A 20,546-nucleotide genomic window follows, 5' to 3' on the forward strand; every position below is an offset into this window, starting at 1 on the left:
TACAAAATAATTTTTTACATTTAACAAAATAAATTTAATCAACTTGAAAGCGCAAATAATAAAATTTAACAAAGCAATTGATTATACGAACGAACAGACGATTAAATAAGTCACCCCTAAATAATGTTCGATCCTTGTTTGTTTATTTACACATAAAAAGAGTAAATAGTGAAATATTATTAGAATGTCAAGTATAAAGATTATCTGTACGGGTTACCATGGTAATTATGTAGGATATTGATAATAATATATAATAAATAGATATCTATACTAGGGACAGAGAAGGCATGAAGAAAGGGTATGCCAATTGATTCTTTGTAAAGATCATCGATCTCTCGCGATAAAAAAACGTTATCAACCACCTTCTTATCATTTGCCCTATTTATATTTGGTTAATAATCAAAAGCAAATATATGTTATTCAAATACGGGGAGCTTCAGCAAAATTGACAGTTGTACTTTTTTTTTTTTTTTTTTTTTTCAGAGGTCTAAACTTTAAAAATTATTTTTTTCGAATTTTTAAACTACAACAGAACTCATGGAATAATAATTTGATTTTTTTAGAGATCAGTGTGAGCTGCAATTAAAAGTTTAAATTCTCATGCAATCTATAACAGTACCAGCGTGAAGCTCAACTATTTTGTTTTTTTATTTGGAGTTTGTTATTCCACTTGTTACGCTCGTAAAACCGAGTGGAAAAGAATAAAAATAATAATAATATAATATTGTGAGGATAAAGAGAAAGAGGGAGTAAAAAATAGTTTAGCTGAACGATCTCAACGAGGCATAAGACTTAACTCCTGCAGTATATCATTTGTCGAGCGCTCGATTTCGAGGACCTGGCTTGAAATATGAGATCCAACTGACGGACGCGTGACCTAAGACTTTACTATTCACTTACTTTATTATGTTAGGAGTCGGATGGAGGAAATAGCGAATTTAGTTTACGCTTTTTTTTTTTTTTTATTTTTAAGTACATGTGTGATTTTTGTAAAAATTCTATAAAATTACACATGGTTCCTTTAAATTTTAGAAAAATTTCTTTTTTAGGAAAAAATTAAATATTTAAAAAAATTTTTGAGAATTTAAAATTTTATTTGAAAAAAATTATTAATTGTTAAAGTTTATAAAGAAAATTTTAATTTTAATTTAAAAATTCAATTTAAAAAAAAAAATTAAATATCAAAAAAATTTTAAGAATTTTTTTATTTTTCTTTAAAAAAAAATTTATTAATTCCTTAAAATAAATTTTTTTTTTTTCAAATTTGAATAAAAAAATTGTTAAAATTTGTACAAAAATCAGAAAAAAAAATTAAAGATTTGATTTTAAAAATAAAATTTAATATTAAGACTTTTCCAAGTTTTGTTTAAAAAAAATCATTAATTATTTATAATAAAATTAATTAAAAAAAAATTTTTTTAACTGGAATGTAAAAATAAAAATAATAAAAGCAAATGATAATAATTAAGTAGAATTGTCTGGTTTTGATCACCCACTCGACAATAATGAACTGCACTAAATATTAGCAAGCAGGGTGGCCACGTCAATCATAAATAAATTGAGCTCTCTACATAAATAAAATAAAATAAAGATCTCAGTTGATGTCGGTGCGTTTATACATTAGTTCAGTAAAATAATTCGTCACCTGTTTAACCGCAGCTTACCCCGATAATAAAATATAAAATAAAACTAGCCAGGGCTTTACTTTACTTACAGGTGTAAGTCCCAGTGCAAGTTCCGTGCAAACAAAAACAATGTGTGCAGTAGTCAAATATTAACCCAACGAACTAAACCGACAATTTTTTAACGAAAAAATAAATCAACCAGTTTTAATTTATTGGCGTGTATTTTGACGTGTAAGCCAACCCACTAGGTCCTCGTAAAATAAATTTTTTATTTTATTTTCTCACTTTTGGCCCGTTGTAAGTAAACCGATTAGACAAAATAATCGAGGATCGTGTTACGACACCAGTCAAGCTTCAGCCCTCGAGTTTATTGAGTCATCGTCAACAGGACCCTCAATTTTAAAAAATCATTTTTAAAATATCTAAATAGTGCGAGATATATATGTTATTTTTATGGGGAAATAAGTGTCAGTATAGACTTTTACGACAGTACTGAAATTTTCCGGCTCCGCTTTTATTTAATGGGGGTTATTTTATTTTATAAACTCTAAGCTCTCTATTCTGTGGATCCACTTGACGCATAGCACCTTGTAGTAAATAAAAATGTTATTAAACTTTTAGGGAAAATAGTTTTTACGACTTTGTTTTATTATTGATCCATCAGTATCTCGAGAAGTTTTTTCTCACGAGTTTTAATTGTCGAAATAAGTTTAATAATGTGGAACTAAATTTAACACTGATACAATAAATTTCTATTTTATTTACGAGCTCTTGGTAAAGTTTATTTTTTTTTTTTTAAACATTATGTATTTTTATTATTTTTTTTTTTTAACTTAATAGAAAATCAAATAATTTACATTACAAACACTTCAAAATTTAAAAACTTCTTTTTTATGATTTTTATTTTAGATTTTTCTTCTCGAAAATTGTAACATTGTTTAGAAAAAAATTAAAAAATTTTAAATTTAATTTTTTAGAACAAATAAATTATGGCAAAAAAAATTGACTTTTAGAAATTTTAAAAAATGAAAAATGCAATTTTTTTGTTAAATAAAATTTAAAAATTCTTTAGTGACTATAGTGATTAATAAATAATTAATTTATAGATTTTTTTCACTAAAAAATAAAGTTTGATAAAATTAAAGAGAAAAGATGATGTCGGATCGTAATTTTCAAAATATGACATTATAAAATAAAATAAAAAATTTTTTTTTCATATTTTTTGAACCAATAATTCGAGCAGAAATTTTTTACTCATATTTGATAAAAATAAAAATTGTTTATTGTTAAAAAAATAAAAATTAAATGTGAAAAAAAAATTTCTACAAGGTTTTTTTATTGAACTAATTGTTTAAAAAAAAAATAATTATCGTTTAGAATAAAAAAGTGAAATATTTAATGACTATAAAATAAAATAAAGATAACGGATGTGCGCACCATCGCATTCGCGATTCGCTCAAGTTATCATCGTAAGGTCCAGCTCATCTTAATCATAATATTATCTCGGTTTTCTTATTTAATTCTTACTCTGTGCATTACTCTCGACTCAACTACATACACACTCCTCGTACCCTAAGTACTACGCAGTCTTGGCAGTCTTTTTCTCTGGGTGTATGCTTATCGTTAAAAAATCACCGCAGAATGACCACATGTGCTCCTCGCAAAAACTCTACCACAAGATGATACTTGTAAATACACATATCTATATACACATCCACGCATGTTGATGTAAGTTAAGAACCAAACGTTAAAAAGCTTTATCTCGCTCCTCTACAGCCAACTGCGGGTGGTCAAGTTTAATTGCATTAATGCGTACAGTAACAATTTAATAATAAAAATTTTTATTTTACTTTTTGTATCTATTATTTAATTTTTTATTAAAAATATCGAGATTAAAAAAAAACTAAGCAGCGTAAAAGGAAAATAAATAAATTTAATATAATAATAATTATTCCCGATATTCTTGAGTTTCCTTCCGCTGGGTCAAAGTTTAACTAAAACTTTTGTACTTATCTTATCTTCACTGTACTTTGTTATTGTTTTTATCTTTTATTTTTAGTAGTTGCCCTTGATTATTCACGCACATGCAATTTGTTAATGGTTATTAATGATTGATGAAGATGATGAACACTATCAAGAGTTTATTAATAAAAGATTTTAGTAACCTTTGACTTATTTTGTTTTTTATTGCTAAGCTATTGTTGGTAATAAATTAATTATTTTCATTTTTCGTTTGTGATAATATTGTTACATCATTTACTAATTCATTCATAATTTGTAGTTGTAGAATCTCGAGAATAGGTAATTATTTATAAGATAAAGTTGACTATATATGTATATATTTATATATATATATATATATATATATATATATATATATATATATATATATATATATTATATATATATTATATATATATTATATATATATATATATAATATAAAAAAAATTTTATATAAAATTTAATTTAGTCTTGTTTAAAAAAGAAAATTTGTCAATTTTCTCACACATATCACCTAAACATAAGCGCATTTCTCATTAAAAAGAAAATAAAAAAATTAAAAAAGAGGATTAAGTTAAAATAATACAAAAATTAAGGATGAATCTGGTAGATCTTGAAGCTGTCATCTGTGACATGAGGATCTTTTGAGCCTTCTAAAACCTTCATCGGTTGTACAATAAATACATATAAAATATATGCCTGTCTACTGTCTAGAGTTACTTTTTTCCCAAATAAAACTTAACTCGGTGTAAGTATACTTATAATCTGCGGTCTAACTCTTAAAAAAATTAAACTCTAACCCCAAGCAGTTTCTTCTCAAATAAAACATTCGGTGCGTTTGACATTTGATAGTTATAAGTTACGAGGGATTTTATATCGTAGATTATTTATAGATTTCGAGGTACGATTCATCGGCTTTTAAATAAATAAATATCAATAATTATAATTTTAATGTAATTAATTATTAATTATAATTACATTATTTTTTTTAAGATTTTAGAAAATAAAAATATTCTCGAGTTCAAAATTTATTATTATTCTCACCGATAGTCAATTTATTATAATAAGTATTTAGACTGCAGTCAAAAATAAACTATCTCTAGATACATAATTAAGAAATGACCTTGTATCTCATGAACTATCGACATTTTTAAAGATATAAGCTCATCCCGATGTTATACTCATCAAGACCTTTCATTTAAGTACCTACATCAATTTTTCATATATTTATATATATTATATACATGTATATATGAAAAATATATAAAAATACCATGTGGGTACTCAAATGAAAGCTCTTGATGAATGTAACATCGGGATGAGCTTATATCATTTAAAACGTATAATAATAATAATAATAATAATAATAATAATAATAATAATAATAAATTTCTAGAGACGAAAAAACAGAAATAAATTATTTATTTAATCTAAAAAATTTTTTATTAATGTTAACGTAAAATTCCATAGCAGCAAAGTAGTTATATAAATATATTAATCTTAGTAAGTAATGTTACTTCTTGTAGAAATGCTCGAATACCCGATACGATAGGATCTTTCCCGTTGATAAATCACTACCGGAAATACCGGCAAAAAATTTCTATCATTGCTCGTACTCGACTTGCTCATCTTTAGCGTTACTTTAGCTGCTCTAGATGTTTAATTGGCAAGCACCCGTTAGTTCATCCTGTCATTAAATGTTCAAAGTTCCTGCTCGGTAACTTAAAGATAAAAATGATAAAAATAATTTTAGCTGTTATTTAAGGAAAAATAAATAAGAAAAAATGAAAAGTGTTGATGGTTTGTTGGAGTTTTGTTGGAGAAGAGAAGTAAGCTCGGGAATAAAATTGGTGCCCTTGGCGGTATGGCGCACGACTACGAGGGACGTAGCGCGTGCTACGCTCAAGATCTTGCACAGTGGCTTCTTTGTGCAGCCTATTTATTTATCTGTCAACAATTACACCGGCCCGCGACCCAGCAAGAAACTTATATGCTTAGCTCTCTGCATTTATGTGTTGGCTCTCCGCGGCTATATATATTGCCAACAAAAAGATTCGACAAATAAATAAAAACCCGACGATTATTTATTGCCCGTCAATAAAGCTATAAATACAGTTCTATTTTTTTTTTTTTTATTTGGTATGTTAATTTTAATTATTATCTTTAAATTAAATCTGATTTTAATTTTTGTGATTTATTTAATAAATTAAAAAAAATTAATTACGTTAAAAAAAATTTTTAGTCAAATATTTAATTTTAAATAAAATTAAAAAACTTGAGAAAAAAATTAAAATAATAAGTAGAAAATTATTTTCAATAAATTTAAAATAAGACTAGACTGATTAATAAAAAAAAAATCATTTTGAATATTACAATTTTATTGATTAATATTTTTAAAATTAAATTTATTTAAAATTGTATCTGTTATAGATTACAATTTTTTATTTAATTATAAAAAAGAGCAATGTTTAGAATTTAATTTAAAAATAGTAGTCAAGAAATTTTTTTGGTATTTTTGCAACTTTTAGTACTTTAAATAAATAATTTAATTTTTTTTCTCTTCAAAATATTTTTTAGTTATAAATTTTTGCTTAAAAAAAAAAAAAAAAAAAAAAAAGGCTTCTTAATTTTTTATTGTCAAAAATTAATATTTAAAAAATTATTGCTACATTGAAAGAAGTAATGAAAAAATAATCAAACTCACCATTGATGTATTCAGACTTAAAATCGATGAATAAGGAACAAAATCAGCTTTCACAATGATCTCAGAATCAAATCCATCTGTCAAATCATTGTGAAAACCAGTTTCGTCTAAAAGCTCGACCTCTGCAAGTTGTTTCTGAAATAAAGAAAATTACTCTTTAGAAATAAAAATAAAAAAAAAAATCCTTTAAAATAAATATCAATAAGAGCAATAGCAATAAAAATAAATAGTTATCGTTTGAACAAATAAAAGAGCAGCGATAAGGAAAAAAATAAAAAATTTTAACGACGGAGCTATAATCTTATATCGAGCTACCGTTAACGAGAGATTGAGAACAAACTCGTATATTTCGCATGTTTATTATCGCGCTGCTAGACGGCTATATGGAGTGATAACGAAAATGACCTATGATCTGATGGGTTACTGGGTACTGCCGCTGGAAACACCATTAAATATAAGTATCATATATTAAATACATATTAAATATTTCACCCATCAACCACTGAACATTAAGCTTCCATCTTGAGATTTTTTATATCGGCGATTTTATCCAGCCGTAATCTTCCAAGCACAATCAAATCACTCTTTTTCTTAATCTCCTTCATTGAAAAAATTATTTTATTATTCTCATGTCCGCTAATATTCTCGGAAATTCCAACGCTATCAAATTTATGGCCCGTTAGTGCTACAGTGTAGCTGTATTTTATATTATCTTAACTACAATTGCCCTCTTTATTAGTCTGCTCGTCATAAAATTTAAAAATTTCATATTAAAGATTTTTAAATTTATTATCTTCCGATTTTACTGTCGGTAATTTAAATTTCTGATTAATTTTTATGACTACGGTCGATAACTTCACCGAAGTCATTGATAAATTCACTGCCTACTGTTACCTCACGCGGTATATTATCACCTCGCGGTACTGCAGATTGTGCTCTCTATTTTATCTTTAAAATGCCTGTCGGTAAAATAGTGAGCTTTAAAAAATCGAAATTTCGTAAAAAATTTTAGACTAAAATAATTTATTTTAAGACTCGTAGATTTTATTTTAGAAAAAATAATTGTGTGAATTTTAACGCTGTGGTTAATTTTGTAGAAGACAAATTTTTATCGAAGATCGGTGAAGGGGATGGGGAAAGGGGAAAAGGAATTAGGAGGGTGGAGAATACGCCATTCAGCAGAGAATATTACACACTATACTTGTTCTCGATGTTTTATATCGTGTAAGCTATCTAATACTAAATACTAAAGACTGTAGTATAGAGTATGGAGTGTATAGTAATACAACGACGTCCGGGCCATTGATAGAGGCGACTAAGCGAGGTCAACTATTTGTACGCGTGACAGATCCCTTCTTGATGTACTATCCAGAGATTCTCAGACTCTTTTATAAGACGATTGTTCTTAACTATTATTTTGCGGACATTGCTTTGAAATTTTTGTAATTAAAAAAAAAAAATAATAATAATAATTCTCAACTAAATTTTACTATTAATGAAATATCTAATTTATGTACTTTAAGGTCCTGGCTAACGAAAATAAGGAAGAAAATTAATTATATTTTAATAAATTAATTTAGGAATAATTTTTAATCAATTTTTTAGTCAATAAAAAATTCTCAGAAAGAAAATAATTTTTTTTTTCAAAGTGTTTGATATCAAAAGCTTTGAATTTGAAAATGAATAAATTTTTTTGGGCCTCAAAAAGATGTAATAATTATTATTGCGCAATTGAGACGCGATAAGTGATAAAAAATGGGGAAATATATAACAGTTCGGTGCATGGACGTGTGTATGGATGTGTGAGTATGGGGTCGGTACGTCATGTGTCATGCCACTTTATTTTATTCGCAGACAGCTAATTGTTATAATTAAGAAGATCGCAACTCGAGAATAACTCGTAGAGTTATATTTGTACGTATTTAAGTAACCGCCAGCGCATTCTTCAATTTGCACGCTATTTTTATCCGCGATATCACACTATTCTCAGCTAACGTTTTCCTCCTTCGTAATTGTCCACAGACGAAATAATTAATTATAATCTGATGGTGTTTTTTCCGCGTTTTGCTTCAACATTGCGATATTCGGTCTTGAGGTTAAAATTCAGTTAAAATTAAACTTTATTTAATTGTATTTAGAAAATTGAAATAAATATTCTAATGGAACTATTATTATCCAGAAAATTAAACATTTTATTTTATTAACGTTAATTAATAATTAACCGACATTCTGGTTGTATCTTAAGTCATCTTGCATCTTAAATGAAGATGGGAAAAATATGAAAAGTGATACTTTTGTTACAAAAGAATTTAACAACAGAGCTGATTAATCTTTGCACATTTAGAGCGCTAAATGTTGACACTGTGTTATTTTTTTGCAATAAAATTAAAAGGTTTTTATATTTAATTAATGAGAAAAAAAATTTTTTATCAAAATTCCAATTTAAATTAAAAATCCCGTAATTTAATATCAAAAAACGAATCTCATTGGAAAGTTTAATTCGAAGAAATTTATCAGCGATACATACAAATAAAAAAAAAAAACACTCGAAAAAAGCTAATAAACCCAAACTTTGTGCAGAAATGTCTTCAGCTCTACTTCATCTTCTTCTTCTTCAACTTCACGACATAAATCATGGAGCTTATGTTAGGGAAATTGGCACAGACGACGAAGTAACCTACCAAGCACGTTTGGACTTACATAGGTGTGTTACAAATGCATATGTGGTGAGCCACCGGGACCAGGGAAGCCTTTATTTTTCTCAAATAAAGATTCAAGAAGACCAAGAAGTATGGAGTAAAAGATGGGCTATACAAGGACCTAAGCGGTCAGTGGGAACGGAATGCAGGTACAAGTCGACAGAGAAACAAACTTCTTGCTCTTTCTGACCGTTCGTATTTTTTTTTTAATATATTATATCGGTATCTCTTTGCCACACGAATATCCTATCGTCTTCACTTTACTCTACACTCGTTTCTCACACCATACCAATACCGAAGATTTAAAGATTTCATCCCTTGTTGATCAGTAAAATTTTATTTTTATAAATTACTGTTAAAAATTAGGATAATTTTATTTGATGATTAAAATTTTTTACCTTTTAAAAAACTCAAAAATAATAATAAAAATTATTAAAATTATCTACATTATTGAGAGAATAAGAAAAAATTTTTTTCCCAGCATAGTTATATGATAAAATCGCTCATGCCGATGTTACACTCATCGAGACCTTTCATTTAAGTACCCACATCAATTTTTCATATATTTATATATATATTACATATATGTATATATCAAAAATATATAAAAGTGCATGTGGGTACTCAAATGAAAGCTCTTGATGAGTGTAACACCAAAATGAGCTTATATCTTTAAAAAGTCACATACTGACTGCAAGTTTGCTAGTTGTTATTGTTATTATCAAGTCAGAAATAAAAATAATAATAATAAAATGAAATAAAGGTAGTGAGGAATTTAAATAATTGACGATAATTATCGTAATGACACGAATGTAATATGTAATATGCAGTACGTTATAGTTTCTTAACAACTAAACCCGTAAAGTTGATAATGCTGGGGCTAAATTAACGATCATAGACGCCCGCAGGTGTAACGCCGTTCCTCAGACATAAATATTTAGCAACTACAATGTAACAGTGGATTGTATATGTACGAACTACCAACACATACATAATAAATAGACGGTAAAATATCTAGTAATTTAAAGAAAGATACTCACTAGCTCATTAACGCATAGCGTTTCTAACAAGCAGTAACAATGTTAAGACTATGGTTAACGAGACTATAGTATATGGATGTGCAAGAGACTAGACGTCTCTACTAAATCTATAAATAACTTTATAACCCAGACATAACAGTAATAATAAATATAATAACTCATGTTATTAATTTTGTTTATTTTTGTTTGGTCATCGGCTAAATCCGCGGAATTTTACTGACTCAGTTTTTTAGGAATTTTTTCTTAAATATTTTAAGAGATTCTTTATTTAATCCACAAATTTAATCATCAAAAAAATTTTAAATAATTTTAATTCAAGATTATTTTTTTAAAATAATCGAGTCGTTTATCAATGCAAAAAAAAACTTGGAAAATTTTAATAAAAGCAACTTATCGGAAAAAAATTAATAATGAGCTTGCAACATTACTCCGTGTACATCTCAGGAATTTTTCCTGATAATACTCTTGCCAACACACACACACAATCACAGACATGTCTTTGCCTAAGCCTACACTTCTACTTACTCGTATATATATCACCCTTCTTATTCATTATGAAACGATTTCTCGAGATTGAAACAGTATAGATTGACAATGACATAGTACATATCTACTGGCAAGTAAATCCTTTCCATTATTCATCAACATTATCTATAAATTATCATACTATTATGGCCTACTATTGTTTTATATTTTATAAAACTTTTTTTTTTCATTTACATTTCACAATACACTCAGTATTTTTTTTTCTCTTTATATCGCAAAATGCGGATAAAAATTTTTGTTCTCACTCAAAAATTTTTTTTTATTTATTTATTTATTTACTTAGTTTTAATGCTAATTTCTACTTATTCATTACTTAATAAAAAAATCAAATAATTTAATTTTGAAAGTCTCTAAACTACACAAATGAGTAGTAGCAAAATTTTGCATCTTGAAGGAAATGTTATTATTCTTGGCTTAAATTATTATTTTTATAAAAAAAAAAATTTTTGAACTGACATTAATATTTTTTTTTATTACCTGGTTCGTCAGCTTGTCTCGCTATTATTATTATTTATAACTCAACCGTTGTTAGCCAGCCCTTTTGGAGGTAAAAATAAATAAACCAGGACATCACACGGTTCATTTATAGCCGAACGCAACATCGGCTCGTAAAACAAAATATTTTTCCACGCCTACTCATTTTTAAGCCCGAAACTCTTCACAGAAAAAAAAAAAAAAAATGAAACAAAAAAAATTAACACACACATCACTTCCGCGGTTATTTATTAAAAGTTATGCACATGTTACTTACAATGTACTTTATTGGCTAATTAATATGCTGATTTCTGCGCACCAATATTATTGAGAATAATTATCGGTGTGTGCAATCGCTCGTAAATCAACAACTTTTATTTTTATTATCCGCGGAATAATAAAAATTACCCGCGACTATTTTATTTATCGATTATTAGTATAAATAAATAAATAAATAAATAAATAATCAATGAATAAAATTTTTAAAAAATAAACTCGTTGATAGAAATTGTTTATGATTATTTTTATTCATTTCCTTGGTGATTTATTTAGTGATAAAATAAAGAGAACTTGTAAAAGTAATAAAGTTCTATGGAGAATCCGTGCGTCGGAAGCAGCGCCCAGAAAGACCGGCCAAGTGAGAAAAAGAGAGAGAGAGAGATATCCGAGGTTTGTCACGATCGCGAGTGGCTTATCGCGCGACGTGTCGGGCCATAAACGAGTCTGATGCCTCGGTTACACTCGTACAGATAAAGGTGTACGTGGTGATGAAGACAAAGCCGACATATATATCACCGACATTATTGTATTCTACACTCCGAGATTACGTATGCGTTATTTTATATTATCCTGCAGGTAAAATAGTATGGAGGAATTTTTCTGAAGAGATTCAACTTATTTAGTAGCGAAAAAATTTTTTTTTAAGAAGAATGACGGAGTTTCATTCAAGTTTGTGAAGAAATTAATTTTTTTAAAAGAAAATCGCCGTAAACTTGATTAAATATTGATAAAATTTTTAATATTTATTCAATTTTTTAAATATTTATTTTTTATTAAATTTAAGTAATTATGTTAGAAAAAAAATATTTAATTAATTTTAAAAAATATTTAATTAATTTTTTTTTAGTTGATAAATATTTATTTAGACTTTTCTTTTATGTAGGCCGTAAAACCCTCCCTACTACTTGCTGAATTTTTTCATCCATTTTTCCATCGAAAAATTCTAAGATATATAAAAATAAAAAATCTCAATTATTTTTTTTCTCGCAAATCTGATTTTTATTAATGCAATTTGGAGCACTAAAGACAAAACCAGTAGTTAGCGGTAGCAGTAAACTATCCTAGAAACAATTCGACATGAGAACAACTCAGATTTGCGTTTTTATTAGCGTACATTTAACTAGCGCTGCACATATCAACCACCGGCTCCCGAGCTGCAGAAAGGCATACTGCAATCCGGCACAGTCGGCGTGGGACCAGGGCAATTCAAAAAGTCGCACGGCGTCTCAGCGGTTCTCATCCCCCAAGCCAAAGTCCACGTGTTTCCTCTAGTCGCTTCCTAACTGCATAACCCCAATTCTAATCATCCACAAGAAATTTTAACGCGTAATTTATCCTACATCTTTATTTTTCTCAAATAAAATTCAATAAATTTCCTCCGTAATTTAAGCACTCGAAAAACTTGTAAGCAACAATTCAAACTCAAACTCATCCCTACAACCCCTCTAATTTTAAGCCAATTCAAATTTTTATTTCTTTGTCCGAATTTTTTCTCTGCCCTAGAAAGAAAAAATAATACGAATCCCTGCACGGGTCGGATCTAGTACGAATAAAAGTATAAATCCCGGAACGCTCTGAGGGCAGGTGTAACTTGCCCGTTTATTTTTTCCACAAGACGCCGCAGCTGTTGCAAGCCCTCATTTTTTTTTTTTTTTTCTACATGTTAGTAGACGGGAGATCAATGCGCGAAGGTAAAGGTGCCCGCGGACCCTTTTGAGACAGATGTCGTTGACACGTGCCCATCTTTCAAAGATTTCGTACGCAGACAGTATAAAGCTTGCTTGCTCGCTGTAAGGGATAGATAGTCCCAAATCTTGCGCACAGGTCCTTTATTTTAATTCGTACATTATATTTTTTTTCATGTATTATATATTATATGGATAAATAGGAAGTGGAGCTGAGCTGTACACAAAACTTAGCCCTCATTCTTCTCGCCCTATAAATTTTTTCGCCTGGATAATAAATATAAAGGCGACACAACACCAGCTGCCCTTATATTACCTCGTACAAGTTTATTTAGCGATCGCCAAGTTTTATTAAACCACTTGGTGGCTACAACGATCGGCCCAAGCAATAACGAGCCCTTGTACGAAATTTTTTTTAATAAAAATTTTAATTTTAATTTTAGAATTTATTCTTAAAAAAATTGCGACAATTTATTATTGAAATTTGAATGGTGTATTAATTATACAGAAAAAAAAAAAAATAAAGAAATTCTTTCACGGTAAAAAAACGGTACAATTGTCCGGGGATTAGCAAAGTGCGAACGAATGTCTCTTCGTGGGCGGGTCAGCGCTCAAGCTCAAAGTGATCCGAGCATAAATCACCTTCGCGCCTCTACAAAGTCGTCTGAGTAGAGTAAGAGGCTGCATAGCCGACTGGTATCCGTTAAATTAGCACACATATAACGAACCCGTCGCGAGGTTTATATACTTGTACTTTTGCTACATGGATGATTATATACACACTACACGGCGTAGAGCAATAGCAAATATCAAGCATTGAGGATCTGAGCATTACATTAGTCTGCCCAGCGTCTGCGGGTCGACGTCCGGCCAGAAATAGCGAATAGCCAACAGCAAACACCAAGAAGCGCCGCGACGCAGGCTTATGTCACCCCACACAATACCGCGACACATACCTCATACCTCACCACATTTCTAGTCGCTCTAGACTTAACTCTTGTCTCATATCATCTCCTCGACTCGACTATGCCCAGACTCCATCGAATTCCAAAGCATCGCCAATTTTTAGCAGACTTGTCGACTCATTTTATTATTATTATTATCAATTAAAATTTTTTTAATCAATTTAAATTTTTTATTATTTAAAAAATTTTAATTCTAGATATTTAATTAAAAAATGACCCTGTATCTCGTGAACTATTGACATTTTTTAAGATATAAGCTCATCCCGATGTTACACTCATCAAGACCTTTCATTTGAGTACCCACATCAATTTTTCATATATTTTATATATTTATATATTTCACAAATATCATATATATAAACTACACAAGTTGCTAGTAATAACAAAAATAATAGTAATAATAATAATAATCACTTTAACTTAAAAATGTATTATTATTATTATTGAAAATATGAAATAAGCAATAATCAATAAAATATTGAAGATAATGAATAATCAATAATAAAAAAAAAAAAAAAAAAAAAAAAAAAAAAAAATAGAGACAACAAAAGTATGAATGGTGATCGAGTAGAGTAAGTATCTTGAGCCTTAGAATATAATAAACACGAAAGGAAGCTCATTTCCTTCCTATCGTGCGTCCGATGTCACGCGCAGCCGTTTATATAATCCATCCTGTGACGTCAGGTTCAATCCATTCATTAATACTGACTACTGTATATAACACGTAGTTGCATGGTGAGTGTAAATGTAAATGTAAATGTAAATGTAAATGTAAATGTAAATGTAGATGTATGTACGTACGTACGGCATGTCTATACTGTATATAATATTGTACTAGTACGCGATGCGATGCGTTAATGTAATGTTTAATGTGTAATGTGTACAACAGATGATAGAGTGAGATAGCGTAGTAAAAAATCTAACGGCATCAGTCCCCCGATGCACGACACATCCCTCTCTCTCATTCATACAGCCCGGAGTAGCGCTTCCTGACCGACATTTCCGCCTTGATATAATCGGCATTTATGGTCTCACTGACAGTAAATATCTTTAATGCAGTCAAGTGCATTTATTTAATATCCGTAATGTATTTATCAATTGTCATTTTAATTGACTTTTTATATACATTTAGTTTTGAGATTAATATATATATATATATATATATATATATATATATATATATATATATATATATATATATATATATACGTTTTTAAATTATCACCGTCAATAATTGAGAAAAATCACGCTGTTGATGCATGAAATATGTCGGTTAAAGTTACTCGCCCGCTGACATCACACAATCACTCAACAGTGATAGCGCCGACATTCTCCCAAGATACGGGTACTAATATTTTATATTATGTGTTTATTTTTCGTTTTATTTCTTCTGAGTACTCGCCTCGATTGAAACGAAAAAAAAATTATTTTTTTAAATAATTTGTTGACGAGAAATAACGAAATAAAACGACTGAATTGATAGCGACGTCAATGCAGAATAGTTTTCTGCCCGTAATTTGCGTTAAAATGTGCAGTTTTAAATTAAAAAAAATTTATTGTCTCTGGAAGGAATTTTTGTATCGAAATTTTGTAGGTGGCGCTTCAGAATAATTTTTAAAAAATTTTCTAAGATAAAAATTAGTAAAGATAAGAGTTTTTTTAGAGTTGAGTAATATTTGACATTAAAAAAATTTTTTTATAGTCTTGTATCACAATATTGTAGTTAAATAGTGTAATATATATATATATATATATGTAATATATATATAAATATATACCGATAACTTTTTAGTAAAAATACATCGCACGGTAACTGAGCGACGAATGACGTAAGAGAGCCGTCACGCGATAAGAATTCTGACGCCTCCATTCACGGGAGAATACTGATGTTAACTCTCGTATGTAGTGTCTGGGACTAAATACTTTAGATTTCTGATATCAAATAAATAACAATAGTGCTAACAATTATTACTATCAAGTTACAAAACGACTAGGTCACTTTACAAGCTTTCAATCCGATTAGATGAAGTTTAGATTTTTAAAACATTCGGAATTTTATGGCTGGGACATTTTTAAACTCAATGCATTGATTTGCTGGGTAATATATGCGGTACTAGCAGCCCAATTTGATTGTCATATCGTTATCATCGGTAATGTGAGCTTTATAGATGTTGCTTAAATTCAAATATAAATTATCTTCCATAAAGATATGAAGCTTAAGAATGTAGTTGTGTAGTTGTCACAGTCGTTACGGGTGTTTGCGCAACAGGTCAGTTTAGTTGCGAACTCAAGCAGGTGGCGCTCTGACACAAATGTATTATCACGGTAATAGTAATATAACGTTTGTAATACGGGTTAGGATCTACATTTTTTTTGGAAGTTTTATAAATTTAATTTTTTTCTTCAATTAAAAAAAAAAAATTTTTTTTATGATTAAATAATAATAATAATCTTAAAAATTTGTCATTATTATTATTTTTAATTAAAAAATTATTTAAAATTTCAATCTTAATTACACAGAAAAAAAAATGTAATTTTTTATCTTGGAGCAAAAAAAATTTTTTTTGAAACTAAAAAAATATTATTAAAAAAAAAATTTTACTCCATACTACGAATTTTTTCATTCTGTGCATTGATAAAAAATTTAATTTGACTCAAGAGCAAGAATCTTGAACCAAAAACATTATTTCAAAGAAAATGCATTTTTTGAGTCAAATTAAATTTTTTATCAGTATGTATAAAAAAAAATTAAATTTCATTTAAAAAAAAAAAAAAAAAACTCACATACTCAGCTACTGACGATGAAAAGTCATGACAACTAGACAAGCCTCTCGACCTGCAATATAAAAATGAAAGAAAAAAAATTATTGCGTTGTCGAATACTTGAACTATTGGTCTGCAGTGTTGGTTTGTAGTCTCGCTCATCCGGACGAAGTACAGCTCTTGTGTATGATAAGTAGCATCGCATCAGATAATACGCAGGCGTTTACATTCAACATTATACATATAATTATAATGGAAAACGTAGATAGATAGACAGACAGATATTGTTACAGGAAAGAGGAGGAAACAATGTCCGTGTAGTACATCCATGTAGTATGTAGTATGTAGTATGTAATAGGGAAAGGGACCCAGTGACGTCATCCTACCGGAAGCGGGTCACATGTGTAGCGTGTGACCTACTTAGATATAAGTAACAAGGGACTAAAAAAGAGCTAACGTGTATTATATGTATTTATATATCTATATCCATATTTATATCCATATGTGTTGATATGTGAGTATGTGTATTTGTAGCGAGTAGGTTCAACGCCTTCGGGGATTCATGGGCAAGGAATGCCGCCTACTACTAATGTAATCTAACGACTCTGGTTCTTCCTCTGCCTCTACTCTGCCGCTTTATGCGCTATACTATTATTATACACACACACATATATATATATATATATATATATATATATATATATATATATATATATATATATATATATATATATATATATATATATATAAGCTAAAAGTGTCTAAAAGAGAAGAGGCGAAGAGACTACACGCGAAACTTTCTAAAAAACGGTGTAGTGGGTTGACGACCCGCGAATCTGCACGCGAAAAAGGACTCTCTGGGTCAGTAGGTCGCGGTTGTTTTGTCCCAACTTTTGTGGAAATTTTAGACGAGGGTATCATTGTGATTGTCGCTGGGGGGGGGGGGCTCGCTATGAAATCCGAGAATAAAAGAAATGAGCGAGTTTCGAATGAATACTCCCCCGTGGATTTAAACGGGTATTGTAGCTTGTAGCTGGCTGACACCGTGGGAAAAAGGACCGAGGAATGGAGATCCCGCGGTTCATTCATGGCTCAAGAGCTCGATCCACCGAGCAGAGCAGATACTGAGGAGACTACTTCGTATTAGTTGTTGGTATGTATGTATGCATGTATAACAGCGTAGTATAACGGGTCCAGAACGAATAACACCGAGATTTTATTTATTTATTTTTTTTTTCGTACTTTCGGGCTTGGAGTTAGTTTTTAATTGTTTGAATTTTTTAAGATTGTAATGATGGAAAAATTTATTTAATAATTTATAAAAAAGTGTCAAAATAAAATTTTTATTCAACGATTTAAGTAAATATTTATTAATTATTAATCAAATATTAAAAAAGACCTAATTAATAATCAATAAAGTCTGTTTAACATTAATATTTAATAAAAAAATTGTTAATTTTATTTTTAACATTTAGAAAAAAATAATAATTTATTAAATTTCAATAAATTATATGAATAAAATAATTGCTCAACACATTCTTTAATATTTTTATAACATTTTCCGATTTAACTGAGAACAGATGGATGGAAAAGGGACTCTGATATTGAGATTCAATTTGCAAGCCCTCGTAGGACTTATGTACAATATAATGTATATTCAGAGTAAAGTTTGATAACAAGTTATTCGGTCCCTTTCAGCAGTAGGCAGTGGGAGTAAGAGTCGGAGTTTGAGTGCTGTGAAATAATATAAGTGAAAAAAATAGTTGGGAAAGTGGGATCGATTAAGTACCGTACTCTCTTAAGAGAGCGCCTGTATATTAGATATTCTCGGCTCTTGTCTTCTTGGGTTGGTTGTGTTCTGTTAAATTTAATAGCTTGCAGATGAATTCCAGGTTGTGCCTTTGTGCCACTCGCGAACAATGGGACGTTTCCAGAGAGGTGATTAAAAACGGGTGGTGGTTGGTATAACTAATAGGGTCCGTGGGATCGACCCTTGCCACCGTGTTAAACTTACTGCACATTATTCTCAGGGAGAGCCCGAAAACTACCAGCTCTTTTTTTGAGTTTTTAAAAACCTGTTGGGCCAAATAAAATCTGAGAGCAGAGAAGATTGTTTGCTAATAAAATTTTGATAACCTTTTTTTTGTGTCAATGATCAATTGGAAAATTTTTTATTTGAAATTATCAAAATTTTTATTTTTTAAACAAAGTTCAAAATTTCAATTATTTAATTTGGATTTTTATAATTTTAATCAAACAGATAATTAATCATTTTTTTAAGTATTAAATTAAAGATTAAATTTCTAAATATGAAATTTTTTATAATTAAAAACAAAAAAAAAATTATGAATGTACTTTTTTAATTTTTAAATTCAAATTTCCAAAAAAAATTAAATTCCAAATTTTTAAAATAAAAATAAATTCACTAATTATTGAAATCTTTCAACAAAAGATCAAATTTTCAAAAATGTAACTCCAAATTTAAAAAATAACTTGAATAATAAATTTTTAATAAAAATTTGCTTAAAAGTCTGAATTTTTGAAAATCCCTCAAGTCACCTAGCAACCAGAATAAAAATATCTCCCAACTGCGATACAGACGTTAATTAAAGCCTCGATTCCCGAAAAGTTTATTTAAAATAAAGAAACTAATTAGCATAATCAATAAAAGAATGAAGAGTGGAAGTGTGGGCTGGGAACGAGTAAAAATATGAGAACCTCTGTGCCTTGGAGGAGTTCCCACGCTCCTCTCCGTGTCACATAGCTTTATTGCTTCTATACAACTTTAGTGCGCGATGTACGATGTACGACTCGACGTACAGTACACTACATAATACATAACTATTACAGTACACACTATGAGCACTACTCTAGCTCATGAGCTCAGTACAGCGCGTTGATATTTCCCGGCTCATTGCCTGATGATAACCACCTTCGCGCTTCGCGGCTCAAGGCTCCAAACCTATCTTTATGTTTAAACTTAACGTGTCACCGTTTTTTAACTATTTTAAATAAGAGGCGGCACTATAAAGAGACGCCACTTATTATTATGAACCAGTATAGTACACTGTATACACATTATATTACAGTGGTGTGGAAACTCACCATCAATTGTCCGCGATAACGCCAGTCATTGATTAAATATCTACGTTATAACTTTTAACTTTTAACTTTTATGTATTCTATTATCAATTATCAGCCATCTTATTTTTTTTTTTTTTTTTTTAAATAAAATATTTGCAGACTTCAGAAAAAAATTCAAGAAAATTTTTTTTTGTACTAAACAAGTAAAACTTCATTTCTTCACCCACCATTTTTTTTTTAAACGGATTTTCACGGTACTGCATTCCCGCAAGTCCCGACGTTTAATTTTTAATATTTTATTTTACAACTAGCAACATATTAGAAACATAACTCGCGTCTGAATCTCGGCGCTGGCAGCCAAGAATTTTATTATTTGTTACATAGTATTAAGTATAAAGTTTAAGTATCATATAGGGAATTATTATTACCGTGCAGCATCACCGTAACCGGTCTTACTGGATAAACAGCGTCATACCGTTCAGTGAGATAAGAAATACCGACAATGTCCCACGGGATACTCAGTACGAGTTACTCTCGGAAAAAAAATTATTTTTTTACTCTTAAGTTTTAAGTTTCGGATGTAAAAGCTCGCGGAGTTTCTTATGCAGGCCATCGATCTGAGCTTTGTAGAGCAGAGATGGTGAATTCAGATTGCAATATAAATTAATAAGAGTTTAAA

This window comes from Cotesia typhae, unplaced genomic scaffold (genome assembly GCF_013202065.1).
Source record: "Cotesia typhae breed Kobodo isofemale line unplaced genomic scaffold, CoteBio_Ctyphae contig_4, whole genome shotgun sequence".
Lineage (NCBI taxonomy): Eukaryota > Metazoa > Arthropoda > Insecta > Hymenoptera > Braconidae > Cotesia > Cotesia typhae.